The 15,600-nt window shown below is 41.1% G+C and overlaps 1 protein-coding gene and 2 long non-coding RNA genes across 3 annotated transcripts in view; 2 read left to right on the forward strand and 1 right to left on the reverse strand.

Annotated features, from left to right (window-relative positions):
• LOC135202274 (protein split ends-like) overlaps positions 1–15,600 on the forward strand; it is an 84,418-nt gene that overhangs the window by 17,567 nt on the left and 51,251 nt on the right. The gene's annotated exons all lie outside the window — the stretch shown is intronic.
• The window catches only part of LOC135202276 (uncharacterized), a 98,771-nt gene continuing 84,241 nt past the window's right edge, over positions 1,071–15,600 (reverse strand). The window contains exon 5 of the long non-coding RNA XR_010311703.1: positions 1,071–1,329. This is a non-coding gene — a long non-coding RNA (uncharacterized LOC135202276). The remainder of the gene's footprint in view (positions 1,330–15,600) is intronic.
• Positions 3,101–4,646, forward strand: LOC135202011 (uncharacterized). Its single transcript, XR_010311642.1, has 2 exons — positions 3,101–3,793; positions 3,834–4,646. It is a non-coding gene; the product is annotated as an uncharacterized LOC135202011 (long non-coding RNA).

Here is a 15,600-nt window from a genome sequence, read left to right on the forward strand (position 1 = left end):
CTACCTGAAGAGAGAGACAGGCAGCAGTCTCTGAAGTATAGTAAACTTATTTTCTAGAATTTGGCGTTTCTGTGGGCTCCTTTCATGAGATGGAATCCTGTTGTAACAGAACAGTTTTACCATTAGGTAGATCGTCCCATTAGGCACCAGGCAAAAAAATAATCGTTATATGTCGAAGCGAACAGAAGGATTCATGCTTCATTAACAGTGGTCAATGAATGATTTGCTAGTTCTTAAAAATCAGTGGCCAATGAATGAATTGCTAGTTCTTAAAAATCAGTGGCCAATGAATGAACAGCTAGTTCTTAAAAATCAGTGGCCAATGAATGAACAGCTAGTTCTTAAAAACCAGTGCCAATGAATGATTTGCTAGTTCTTAAAAATCAGTGGCCAATGAATGAATTGCTAGTTCTTAAAAGCCAGTGCCAATGAATGAATTGCTAGTTCTTAAAAACCAGTGCCAATGAGTGATTTGCTAGTTCTTAAAAATCAGGGGCCAATGAAAGAGATGCTGGTTCTTACAAACCATTTATGTAATAAAAGTACGTACAGGTGGTTGCTATTTCCCGCAACAAACGTTCGGGCGACTTAAAATACAGTGCATCTCATAAAAACAGGAAATCCAGCTCTTGATAGCAAGATCGTTTTACAAATTAATCTAGACGGGATGACGGCTGCTCTCAAAAGGATGTTTTCCTAATTAACAGACACGCGGCGTGACTCTCCGTTACACAACGGCGATCCGGTCAGCTTTCCTATACAAACGACTCGCATTTTGACGCTTCTTGAATGCTATAGTAGATTCAAATCATCCGTGCATTTGATGTCTAGGCCAGTCCCTGACGACGCTCCTTTTTGGCTGTTGATGAGCCAATCACAGGGCTGGAAACTCTCAGTCTCTCTCGAGAGAGTTCACATAGGCAGGATGTATGTTCCACCTCTCCTGAAAGACGTATACCCCAGGAGAGGTGGAACATAGATCCTACCCATGTGAACTCTCGAGAGAGACTGAGAGTTTCCAGCCCAGTTATTGATGTATCGACACCCAATCAGGGGCGTCGTAAGGGACTGGCCTAGACATCCAATGCACGGGTGATGTGAATCTACTATAAGGCAAATGGTCTGCTGGTATAGTGGTTAGCATCGTGGTATGCCGCTCATGTGTCGCGGGTTCGCGTCTCCCCCAGGGCGATGAAAAATCACTGGCTCTGTATGGTGATCAGTTACTGCTGCAGTGTGGGGTCTGCTGCTGTGGTAGGAGGTTGAAACCAATGTTCTCCAGTCAATGGCTCCTTTGGTGTACTTATTCTATTGAATAGGTTTCATCGACTGCAATAATAATAATAATAATAATAATAATAATAATAATAATAAGTGGAACATGACTTGGGTCTTTGTCATGTTTTGTAGCAAACACGATTTGGGGATGGGGTTGCGAGCACCTGGCCCAGAGCCTACAGCCAAAAAAGCGGTCAAGGTTATGTAGGTACCGCCAACCTCCGCCTCCACTGGCGGTAACCCATCAACGCCTTGAACCTCACTGATCGACAAGCCAATGGAGTAACGAGAAAAAATAATAATAATATCGTGAAGAAATCTTATGGTTTCAAGGTAGATTATGCAAGTCGCTTCATCTTAATATACAGACGCTGACTGAACTGTTTGCAACTTGGGTACCATGGAAGCTAATGGAAGGAACTCGGTATGAAGAAGAATGTTACTTCTTCAATTTCCACTGAGAATACTAAATAATAATATAATATATATATGTGTGTGTGTGTGTCTGTGCGCCCTAAGTTCAAGGATTATTAACCATTAGCCTACGGCAATACACGTGCAGTTGGGAGACAGTAAAGCAGTCTTACGTAAACCGTAACGTATCATTCGTTTGCCGCATAACAAAAATAATAATAATAATAATAATAATAATAATAATAATAATAATAATAATAATAATAATAATAAGGACGGAGAACTGATCACTCACTCACTCAAAATCAATTTCATTATTTTTATTCTTCTCTTCTGTTCGTTTCTTTATATTTCTCTGTCTCTTCAACTCCCGTCAAATCACGACCTAGAGAGATGCACAATTAATTTCAGTGAGACGACGAAAAATCACGTCAGTCTGGCGATTTAGAAAAAGGAGAAAAAGAAAGAAAAAATACCCCGTTTCGATCTTCGAGGCTATAACAGGTTTCTCCCGGACGGGTTCATTACGTTATACATCAATCTAATATCAGCCTTCGTAACAACTGGCATTAGGACTAAGTGGCATTCTTTAGAATCGAGTCACATGGAAGGACGAATGAGCCAAGAAATACATAAAGCATATATAACTGTCACGCACTTTCCACCAACCAACCAATGATGCAAAAGTACAAGTTGCTGAGAGGGAAACTCAGGTTTAAAGGCAGGTATTAAAATAGACGAATCATACAACGAAAAGGTTAAAAGAAAAGAAGAAAACGAAAGGTTATAAAGTGGCCATCTTAACCCAGTTCGGTCCTGTTTCACAAGAAGTGGGAAATTCCCCTCTCGTTCTCCTGTTCCTGCTGGCAGGGTTTTACCAGTTACCCAAATCATTCGACTCAAAAAAAAAAGGAGAAAAAAAAAAACTAGTTCCTTTTGCAATGCGAAGACCCACTCTGTGACTAAGTGTGGACACGTCGCTGCCTTTTTTATTTCAAGTTTCTCAGTCTGTGACTAAGTGTGCACACGTTGCATGCTTTTCTTTTTCTTTTTTTTTCAAGTTTCACCCTAAGTTGGTTTCTTGCGAGTTTATCTTTTTCTTTCATTTTTTTATGAATAACGCCGGAATTAGACCCCAGTGCAATACGCAGCAAAAGAACTGTTGAGTGAGGGTGGTCAATGGGATGGAAGAAAGAGAATACGCACGGAGGTACAGTAAAAGGAATGAACGTAACTGCAGCTACGGGGCCGAAGAGACGCTTGCAAAGAACTTTAGGTAATGCCTACATTACACCGCATGAGGTGCACTGACGGCACAACCCGCCGCCCCTACGGGGCAAAAGAATTATTGGACAGTTTTAACAGTACTGGAACTCAACTACACTTGTCAAGACTGCAACCCAAAAAATTATAACTTGCAACACTTGTCAATGCTGCTAGCAAAAATAAATTTATATAAATCTTGCTAAATTCAATTTAAAAAATCATAAACCCTATTCAAATTTTGCACGTTTGTATAAATGCACCCACCCATCAAAATCATGCAAGAACCAGGTAAAATTAAAATAAGGTAAAATTAAAATAAGAGTATAGGCTATACTTATCACTATTTTAAAATTTCTACAGTCAAAGACCAGCCCCATAAAAACTGATATATACTGAAATATATTCAAATGCTGATTATTCTCCAAGAACCATGGAAAAATTAGATTTACCATCCTCATCTCGGTACTTCAGGGAGTAATCGCTGTCATGGTCCACAGAGAGAGAGAATCGTGACCCGTTTCACTGTGGTATTCCAGAAATTAAATATCAATGTCATCCTGGTATTCTAAAAATTAAATATCAATGTCTTCCCGGTAGTATTCCAAAGATTAAATATCTGTCTTCCCGGTATTCCAAAAATTAAATATCAATGTCTTCCCGGTAGTATTCCAAAGACTGAATACCTGTCTTCCCAGTACTCCAAAAATTAAATATCAATTCATAAAGGTAAGTATTCCAAAAATTAAATATCCATGCCATCCCGGTAGTATTCCAAAAATTAAATATCACTGTCTTCCCGTTAGTATTCCAGAAATTAAATATCTATGTCTTCCAGGTAATATTCCAAAAATTAATTATCAATGTCTGTCTTCCAGGTAATATTCCAAAAATTAATTATCAATGTCTGTCTTCCAGGTAGTATTCCAAAAATGTCATCCGGGTATTCCAAAAATTAAATATCAATGTGTTCCAGGTAGTATTCCAAAAATGTCATCTGGGTATTCCAGAAATTAAATATCACTGTCTTCCAGGTAGTATTCCAAAAATGTCATCTGGGCATTCCAAAAATTAAATATCACTGTCTTCCCATTAGTATTCCAGAAATTAAATATCTGTCTTCCAGGTAGTATTCCAAAAATTAAATATTAATGTCTTCCCGGTAGTATTCCAAAAATGTCATTCGGGTATTCCAAAAATTAAATATCACTGCCTTCCCATTAGTATTCCAGAAATTAAATATCTATGTCTTCCAGGTAGTATTCCAAAAATTAAATATTAGTGTCTTCCCGGTAGTATTCCAAAAATGTCATCCGGGTATTCCAAAAATTAAATATCAATGTCTTCCAGGTAGTATTCCAAAAATTAAATATCAATGTCTTCCAGGTAGTATTCCAAAAATTAAATATTAGTGTCTTCCCGGTAGTATTCCAAAAATGTCATCCAGGTATTCCAAAAATTAAATATCAATGTCTTCCAGGTAGTATTCCAAAAATCAAATATTAGTGTCTTCCCGGTAGTATTCCAAAAATGTCATCCGGGTATTCCAAAAATTAAATATCAATGTCTTCCAGGTAGTATTCCAAAAATTAAATATCAATGTCTTCCAGGTAGTATTCCAAAAATTAAATATCAATGTCTTCCAGGTAGTATTCCAAAAATTAAATATCAGTGCCATCCTGGTAATATTCCATCAATTAAACGTCTTCAAAGAGCACTAGATAGGGGACAGTTGCCATTCTGGTCCAGGTATCAGGGGAGCAATTACTATATCCCCCCCCCCCCCCAAAAAAAAAAAAGGAAAAGAGAAAACAGCATACTTTCTCATCCCGGGTAACTTTCTCATCCGGGTACTCTTTCTCATCTGGGTACTCTTTCTCATCTGGGTACTCTTTCTCACCTGGTACTCTTTCTCATCTGGGTACTCTTTCTCATCTGGTACTCTTTTCTCATCCTGGTAACATCTTTTATCTCTGGGTACTCTTTCTCATCCTGGTACTTTCTCATCCGGGTCTCTTTCTCATCTGGGTACTCTTTTCTCATCCTGTACTCGTTCTCATCCTGTACCGTTCTCATCCTGGACTCGTTCTCATCCGTACTCTTTTCTCATCCGGGTACTCTTTCATCGGGGTACTCCTTCTCATCTGGTTACTCTTTCTCCACCGGGTTTTACTCTTTCTCCATCCTGGTACTCTTTTCTAATCCAGGTACTCTTTCTCCAGGGCCTGGTACTCTTTTTCCATCCAGGTCATCTTCTTCATCCAGGTTATCTTCTTCATCCTGGTACTCTTTCCTCACGGTACTCCTTTCTCATCCAGGCTTACTCTTTCTTTCCATCCTGGGTACTCTTTATCAATCCAGGTACTCTTTCTCATCACCTGGTACTCTTTCTTTCATCCCCCCTGGTTACTCTTCTCATACCTGGTACTCTTTCTCATCCGGGTACTCTTTCTCACCGGTACTCTTTCTCATCCTGGTACTCTTTCTCATCCTGGGGTACTCTTTCTCACCAGTACTCTTCTCATCCGGTACTACTTTGTTCTTCATCCTGGTACTCTTTCTCACCAATTACTCTTTTCTCATCCTGGGTACCTTTTCTCATCCTGGTACTCTTTCTCATCCCGGTACTCTTTCTCATCCTGGTACTCTTTCTCATCCTGGTACTCTTTCTCATCCGGTACTCTTTCTCATCCAGGTACTCTTTCTCATCCTGGTACTCTTTCTCATCCTGGTACTCTTTCTCACCGGGTACTCTTTCTCATCCTGGTACTCTTTCTCATCCTGGTACTCTTTCTCATCCTGGTACTCTTTCTCACCGGTACTCTTTCTCATCCTGGTACTCTTTCTCATCCTGGTACTCTTTCTCACCGGTACTCTTTCTCATCCGGGTACTCTTTCTCATCCTGGTACTCTTTCTCACCGTACTCTTTCTCATCCTGGTACTCTTTCTCATCCTGGGTACTCTTTCTCACCGGGTACTCTTTCTCATCCTGGTACTCTTTCTCACTGGGTACTCTTTCTCATCCTGGTACTCTTTCACACCGGTAACTCTTTCTCATCCCGGCGTCACTCTTTTCTCACCGGTACCTCTTTCTCATCCTGCGTACTCTTCTCTCCTGTTACTTCTTCTCACAGTACTCTTTCTCATCCTGGTACTCTTTCTCATCCGGGTACTCTTTCTATTCCTGGTACTCTTTCTCCACCGGTTCTCTTTTCTCATCCGGTTACTCATTTCTCATCCTGGTACTCTTCTCACAGTACTCTTTCTCATCCTGGTACTCTTTCTCACCGGTACTCTTTCTCATCCTGGTACTCTTTCTCACCGGTACTCTTTCTCATCCTTTGGTTAACTCTTTTCTCACCGGTTACTCTTTCTCATCCTTGGTACTCTTCTCACGTACTTTCTCATCGCGGTTCTCTTTCCTCATCTTGGTATCTTTCTCATCCGGTAACTCTTTCTCATCCGGTGGTACTCTTTCTCAATCATCTTTTCCTCCTTATTTCTCATCCTTGGGTACTCTTTTCGCCACCGGGTACTTTTTCTCATCCAGGTAACTCTTTCTCATCTTTGGGTACTCTTTCTCAGGCTGGGTACTGGGCTTTTCTCATCCTGGTACTCTTTCTCAACGGTACTCTTTCTTTCCTCCAGGGTAATCTTTCTCATCTGGGTACTCTTTCTCATCCTGGTACTCGTTCTCAATCTGGTACTCTTTCTCACCTATCCGGTTACTTTTCCTTTCTCATTCCGGGTTCTCTTTCTCATCCGGGTACTCGGTTTCTCACCATAGGGCTCTTTCTCATCCGGTTACTTTTCTCATCGGGTAAGCTTTCTCACGGGTACCTTTCTTTCTCATTTCCGGGTACTTCTTTCTCAATCCGGGGACTCTTCTCATCCTGGGTCCTCTTTCTCACCGGGTACTTCTTTCTCATCTGGGTACTCTTTCTCATCCCGGTACTCTTTCTCATCTGGTACCTCCTTTCTCATCCAGGTACTCTTTCTCATCCAGGTACTCTTTCTCATCTTGGGTAAACTCTTTTCTCACGGGTACTCTTTCTCCAAATCCAGGGTAAATCTTTCTCATCCTTACTCCTTTCTCATGCCAGGGTACTTCTTTCTCATCGGGTACTCTTTCTCTCCTGGGTACTCTTTCTCATCTGGGTACTCTTTCTCATCCCGTTCTCTTTCTTTCTCATCTTGGGACTTCTTTCTCATCCAGGGTATCTTTTCTTTTCTCATTTTCAGGGTTTCTTTTCTTTCCGGGCATCATGGGTTCTTCTTTTCTTTTCCTCCAGGTTTCTCTCTCATCAGGGTTCTTCTCGCACCGGGTACTTTTCTTTTCTCATCAGGGTTCTCCTGGCCTCACCGGGTACTCTTTTCTCACCGGGGTATCCTTTCTAACCATCAAGGTTCTCTTTCTCATCAGGTTCTCTTTCCTCACCGGTACCATCTTTCTCATCCAGTTCTTCTCTCATCAGGTTTCTTCCTCTTTCACCGGGTACTTCTTTCTCATCCGGGTTCTCTTTTCTTTCTCAGGGTCTTTCTCACGGGTGGGTACTCCCTTTCTCATCCGGTTCTTTCTTTCCTCCATCCAGGTTTCTCTTTCTCATCCGGGTTTCTCTTTCTACCGGGTACGGCTTTTCTCCGCCAGGGTCTCTTTTCTCATCCAGGGTTCTTTCTCTCATCAGGTTCTCTTTCTCTCACCGGTACTCTTTGTTCCTCATCCAGGTTCTTTCTCCTGATCCAGGGTTCTCTTTCTCATACCGGGTACTCCTTTCCTCATCCAGGTTCTCTTTCTCATCCAAGGGTTCCTTTCCTCACCGGGACGCCTTTCTCATCGGACCTCCTTTCTCCATCCGGGTAGGCTCTTTCTCAAACTGGGGGGGGTACTCTTTCTTTCATCCCTGGTACTTCTTTTCCTCATTCCTGGGTACTCTTTCTCACTGGGTTACTCTTTCTCATCCTGGTACTTTTTCTCATCCACCTTTTACTCCTTTTCTCATCCTGGTACCCTCTTTCTCATCTGGGTACTCTTTCTCATCAATGTACTCTTTCTCATCCTGGTACTTCTTTCTCATCCAGGGTCCTTTCTTTTCTCATCCTGGTACTCTGTCTCATCTGGTACTCTTTCTCACACCGGTACTCTTTCTCATCCGGTGTCTCTTCTCATCCTGGTACTCTTTCTCTCCTGTTACTCCTTTCTCATCCGTTACTCTTTCTCATCCAGGTACTCTTTCTCAATCCCTGTTACTCTTCATTCCATCCTGGTAACCTTTCTTTCTCGGTTCTCTTTCTCATCCGGGTACTCTTTTCTCATCCTGGGTACTCTTTCTTTCTGCACCGGTACTCTTTCTCATCCGGTTACTCTTTCTCATTTCCGGGTACATCTTTCTCGATCCTGGGTACTCTTTCTCACCGGTATCTTTTCTCATCCGGGTTTACTCTTTTCTCAATCCGGGGTACTCTTATTTCTCAATCCTGGTACTCTTTCTCATCCTGTAAGCTTTCTTTCATACTGGTAATCTTTCTCCATCCGGGTACTTCTCTCTCCCGGGTACTCTTTCTCATCCAGGTTCTCTTTCTAACGTACTCTTTCTCATTCCTGGTACTCTTTCTCACCGGTATCTTGCTCATCCTGGTACTCTTTCTCACCGGTACTCTTTCTCATCCTGGTAATTTCTTTTCACCGGTACTCTTTCTTTCATCTGGTTACTCTTCTCCACCGGTACTTCTTTCTCATCCGGGTACTCGAGCAGAAGTGACCATCTGGATTCCCCCAAGACTGCAAACTGCAATTGAAAACACAAAGTAAATCCCCCCACTTCCATTAGACTGTGTATACAGATGGATGACAGACTCTGCATGTACAGATGGATTACAAGTATCTCAAATGAGTCGTTCACGGTGGAAAATCTACCAAGGCATTTAGAAGTTAACAAATCCATTTATTTTCTAATATTTACGCCTACAACCCTTTTCAAAGAACAAGAAAATTAAAGGAGGGAGGGGGGAGGGAGGGTTGAACGGAAGCGTTGGTTGACTTGAAATGAATGAATATAGCATTTACGCCAAAGGCCAAGCACTGGGACCTATGAGGTCATAAACCTCTGAAAGGGAAATTGACAGTGAAAGGTTTGAAAGGCATAAAAGGAGGGAAACCTCACCGCAGCTCCTCTATGAATCAACTAGGATGGAAGAAAGCGAATATGAAAGGAGGTACAGTAAAATTGATCTTAAGGCGTTGCAGCTAGGGGCCGAAGGGACACTGCAAAGAACCTTAAGTGAGGCCTCAATAAAAAGTGGAAAATGTAAAATCGAAGGGTGGGGCAGAAGATATCGGGTCAGCCCAGCAGTAGCAAAAATCCCAGGGAATTTTCTTACGAATTATTCAGTTAGAACTGGTACGCATAACATACTTGCTGAATTCTAAATATGCTGTGCTTTTTTATTATTCTGTCTGAAGGTCAAGTAACTTCTGTTTTCTTTTTCTTCTTTAGCGAAGTTTGGTCATTCTTGAAATACCTCTGGTGTTGGACCACATTAAAATCATATACCTTCCTCCAGGAAATATCTTCGGTGGTGGACCACAATAAAATCATATACCTTCCTCCATTACGCTAACAATGTAATAACCCTAAAAATCTTAAGGTCATCTTTATCAACTTCACCTTCCTACAATGGGATAATGATAAAATTGCCTTTCGAGCCGCTCGTTCATTGAATCATACATAACCTAAGTCAGCCAGCGTCTCCGTCACACTACCGCCATCATACTACAGCATCTCACTTCTATTACCTTCAGTTCCTGGCGTCTTTTCATTCTTCAACATTCTAACTGATCTAAAATTCTGTTTCCTAACATTAGCAGTTATGACTTGGATGGTCTCTCGTTTGTCGCTGTTTCCAAAGCTATATTTCAAGGGAGGTTTTTCACTGATATGACTTGGACCATCTTGTTTGTCACTGTATTTTAATAAGAGATCTCTCACAATCACAACTGATTCCTGATCCCCTCTATCTGTCGAGAGCAACCAGCAGCACCAATCCCATCTTGTAATCTGACAACCCCATCTTGGAATCTGCCAACCCCATCTTGGAATCTGCAAACCCCATCTTGGAATTTAACAACCCCATCTTGGAATCTGCCAACCGCATCTTGGAATTTGGCAACCAATCTTGGAATCTGAAACCCAACCAAACCTTTATCTTGGAATTTAACAACCCCATCTTGGAATATGGACAACCCCATCTTGAAATCTGCCAACCCCATCTTGGAATCTGACAACCCCATCTTGGAATTTAACAACCCCATCTTGGAATATGACAACCCCATCTTGGAATCTGACAACCCCATCTTGGAATTTGGCAACCCCATTTTGGAATCCACCAACCCTATCTTGGTATCTGACAACCGCATCTTGGAATTTGGCAACCAAATCTTGGAATCTGACAACCCCATCTTGGAATTTGGCAACCCCATTTTGGAATCTGCCAACCCATCTTGGAATTTGGCAACCCCATTTTGGGATCCGACAACACCATCTTGGAATTTGACAACTCCATCTTGGAATCTGATAACCCCATCTTGGAATTTGACAACCCCACCTTGGGATCTGACAACCCCATCTTGGAATCTGATAACTCCCTCTTGGAATCTGATAACCCCATCTCGGAATCTGCAAACCCCATCTTGGAATTTGACAACCCTATCTTGGAATCTGCCAACCCCATCTTGGAATCTGACAACCCCATCTTGGAATCTGCCAACCCCATCTTGGAATCTGACAACCCCATCTTGGAATTCGGCAACCCCATTTTGGGATCCGACAACACTATCTTAGAATTTGACAACAACCCCACCTTGGGATCTGACAACCACATCTTGGAATCTGCTAACCCCTCTCGGAATCTGCAACCCCCATCTCGAATTTGACAAACTCATCTGGAATCTGATAACCCCATCTTGGAATTTGACAACCCCACCTTGGGATCTGACAACCCCATCTTGGAATCTGATAACTCCCTCTTGGAATCTGACAACCCCATCTTGGAATTTGACAATCTCTAGCCTCCTCCTATATTTCCTGCATTCAACCCAAAGTGACATTCCTTACTTGTTCCGTACATGCTCTAGAGGCCTTCGTCCTACCAAACACGGATGTGTGACGTTGCTAAAAAGTACTTCTAAGAATAACAACGAATTTCCAAAGGGCAGGGAAAGATAAACAGCTGTCGTTGTTTACTCAGAACACAGCTGGTCTTCTAGTACAGATAAGGAGTGAATACATTGTGTATGATTTACGTCCTGCGACGCTGACGCCTCCTTCGTCGTGGGGATGATCGGGCGGACTTAGTGGCGAGTTCCCCCCCCCCCCCCCCCCCCCTCTTCTTCCCCTCTTCCCTTCCCTTGGTATGATAGCTTGGTCAGGTGCGGGGGTGGGTATAAAGTTGCAGTTGCAGTCTCTCTCTCTCTCTCTCTCTCTCTCTTCTCTCTGATGTTTGACGTTCATCTTGTTTTTTACGTTTCTCCGTTCCATAATTGGGAGAAACTCCATTAATGTTGAAAAAAAATGATTACGAACATGGCTGTCATTAGCCACGCTGCCAAACTTCTTCCAGTTTTATCATCCAACCATAGTTAAACTGCATCCCTCGAATAGAGGTGCATCAATCAGGTCATAATACCCTACTACTACTTCATCCCAAGGGCTTTCCAGAAATAAGAGAGAGAGAGAGAGAGAGAGAGAGAGAGAGAGAGAGAGAGAGAGAGAGAGTTCCGGGACAAGGCCGACTTGATTGGTAACCGGCCATCAATTGCGGTGTCAGTAACAACATCTTTTTTTTTTTTATTCAGTTTCTTCAGTGACTCTGGGCTAGATATTGGGCCATTTTTGTAATTCACTTTGATGATTAAAAACTACATCATCCTTATCATACCGTATTATCAAATCAGTTTAATGTATGATAACAAATCTTCATTTCTGCAGTTTTTTTATTTATCTATTTGTTTATTTTTTACTTACAAATCATCCTTTACTCGTCATCACATCTTAAGTTCTTTCGCTCTGTTTGCGCCTTGGGTGTTTGTTTGTTTGTTTGTATGGTGTTTTTACGTTACATGGAACCAGTGGTTATTCAGCAACGGGACCAACGGCTTTACGTGAATTCCGAACCACGTCCAGAGTGAACTTATGTCACCAGAAATACACATCTCTCACTCCTAAGTGGAATGCTCGAGAATCGAACTCGCGGCCACCGAGATGCCACACCAACACCATACCGACCACGCCACTGAGACGCAGAAAACAACAGCGTCGAGGTGCTTTTAACCCTGTACAACCAAGTGTCTTTCGGCGTGGATGACTGTCATGATTAAACATGGCATGCTCCAGCGGGGATGCTGCTGTCCTTCATGAGAAACTGACTGGTAATTCTTACTTCTACAATAAATGATAAATTGTACATTTTTTCCCGAAACGCAACAGACACAAGGTGACAAAAAACCAGACGTTTGGAAACGACTGAGAGTGAGGCAAAACTGCAATTTCCGCCAAAGTCTTTGTGGTTTATGGTGTAATTTATGCATTGACACACAAAGGGCCACAAGTGTTTATTCATGAGATACAAGAACAAAGGACTGGACCTGCGATAAGAAATGTCTGCTGTCCAAAACGCCAACACCAAACTTACAATGGCAACCGTCGTCAAATATGCGAGTCTCGTTTAAGATATACTTTTGTATATGTATGAATGTGTATATATGTATACATATACATTTACATCATATATATATATATATATATAAATATAGATATATATATAGATATATATATATATGAATAATTATCACATCACCGTGATTCTAGTAGTAAATTATTCGAGCTACAAATGTCCTTTAATATCTAATTCGCTCTAGCTCGGAAAACTGATATATTTTCATATATGTAAACCGAAGGGAATTTATTTTTTAGTTGATGATAATTTTCGTCCCCTCGTGGGTTCGAACCACCGTTTAGCAGGCAGAGACGAAATCAAGACATCAGTGATGTAATCGATTCGGCTAACAAGGTAGGGCGCATTAGATATTAAAGGACATTGGTAGCTCGAATGATATGATTTCGACCGTGAGCCTTGAAACAAAGGGGGGGGGGGGATGAGGAAATCCTTATTTTCTGGGGTGGGAGGAGGGGGGAGACAGAATTCGAACCCCAAGTCTTCTAACCGGCATGGGACTCGAAGTGTACAACCAAACTGGATTCGAAAACAAATAGAGAACTTCCAACAACATATATATATTTTTTTTGAAAAGAAAAACCTTCATTTGAATCGAATAAGGAAAAATAAACGCAATTAGAAAGTACCAGAGGTTATAGTAACATTCTTAAGCTTCAGAGACCTATTTGTACGATTCATGATTTCAGTATCACTGAAAATAAATAAATCGATCCTTCGACACGAGTTCTTGCTAACTCTAATACAAGGAAAGGCTATCTTACTGGTCAAGAGTAATAACAGATTATTAATAGATTATTTACCCATACAAAATTGATCGCAGGAGAAATAAAAATAACGAATAGAAGAGAAATCAATAACTATTATATATATATATATATATATATATGAGTATATAATATATATATATATATACATATAATCGAGCTACAATGTCCTTTAATATCTACTTCGCGAATTAGATATTAAAGGACATTGTAGCTCGATATATGTATATGAATCACGGTAATGTGATATGACTTATGTAAATGCTACGTGTTGTCAAAAGCGCTACTTACACTACCGGAGTCAAGGCGGGTGATGTTGTCTCCAAACCACGGCGCGAGAAAGTATTTGAGGGTGAGAAACGACATAAACGACATAACCTTTAGCCTCTCGCGGTGGTGGTGGTAGCTTCCCTGACGTGCCTGGATTTGAATGTACCTGCGTTCGCCGCCCAAGTACAGGTAAATCTATTTATCGAGGAAAAAATTCCCCTTCGGTTTAAGCATATTGAAAATAAAAATATTAATTCCGAGGTAGAGCGAATTAGATATTGAAAAGGACATTGTAGCTCGATATATATATATATATATAATATATATATATATATATATAATATCGAAGTTATAGCAGAGACAAACGATAAAACAACCAACCCAAAATCAGCATCAACTAACCGACAGCTATCTGTCCGCTTAGACAGCGATACACACACACACACACACACACACACATATATTATATATATATATATATATATATATATATATATATATATATGTATGTATATGTATATATATGTATGTATACTGAATCACGAAAGTTTGGAACGTGGATCAATCCGTCAATAAAGGTATAAGCCACGAAGGAAAATGTTTCTGTAAGATCTTTCGACTGAACGTCCTTTACTTAGCAGACAAACTTTATAACCTTTATATATATATATATATATATATATATATATATATATATAGTCCAGAAAATATCAGAACACCTGCTCTAGGAGCAAGAGCCCGTGCTGGCACGAAGCCAGGTAACCCATAAACAACAACAACAACAACAGCAGCAGCAGCTCGATAATCTACATGTTGGTCGTTGAGTTAATTGAGTCCGAGAAGCATCAAACTGCGCAACTTTCGAGAAAGAACCGACACGTCACTCGTACACAAAGACCTTTTGTCTGCGACGTATGGCGTCGGCAGCGAAACGTTCTAGTCTCGGGTGTTTGTGCACCTAACCGAGATACGAACTACGATCAGCAGAGCATAGCGTGCGAGCCAGGATTAGCCTCGCACATACGTACATGTACGTCCGTGCGCGCGAGGAAGAGAGAGAGAGCGGGCGGTGGGGTTGGGAACGCTGACTGACTGACTATACGTCATTGAAGCGGCACAAAACGTTTTGGACCTCACCACCTGAAGATATTGCCAGAGAGTGAGAGAGACCGCACCAGCACCAGCATTCTCTTTCTTCTTTCTTTCTTTCACTCACACACTTGCACAGAGAAGGGGGCGTGTCATCAACATATGAACCGTTTCGATGCGCAAAAATACGTCTTACTTAATATTAGGTGTGATAGACAGAGAGAGAGAGAGAGAGAGACCGTGCAAAGCGGACGTTCTATATTTTCTTATTACTGTTTGTTTGTTTGTATGGTGTTTTTACGTTGCATATAACCAGTGGTTATTCAGCAACGGGACCAACGGGTTTACGTGACTTCCGAACCACGTCGAGAGTGAACTTCCATCACCAGAAATACACACATCTCTATTTCTTATTATGATCTCATCTGTTCCAAATTTATCCCACACTTATGTTATTTCTCCGTTCTAAATTTATCCCACACTTATCATGTTACTTCTCTTGATTCTTCACCGTTATTCTGACGGTCTCGAAATGTACATTGCACATACTCCTATGACAGATAGTTCACGATTATGAACTATCATGGGAGAATGGTGGTGAGTAATCAACACCAATGTCACTAACAGTGCCCTTTAAACATGATTTGATTCTCTCTCCATTCCACCAAAACCAGATTTTTTTTCAGCTTAATCTTAACAGTACAGCCCACACAGAGGTCGAGTGCACCAATGATAATTATTGCCATCATATATATCCAAAAGAAAATAAGATTATATTGAAGCATGGAT

Source organism: Macrobrachium nipponense, chromosome 30, assembly GCF_015104395.2.
Source record: "Macrobrachium nipponense isolate FS-2020 chromosome 30, ASM1510439v2, whole genome shotgun sequence".
Taxonomy (NCBI): domain Eukaryota; kingdom Metazoa; phylum Arthropoda; class Malacostraca; order Decapoda; family Palaemonidae; genus Macrobrachium; species Macrobrachium nipponense.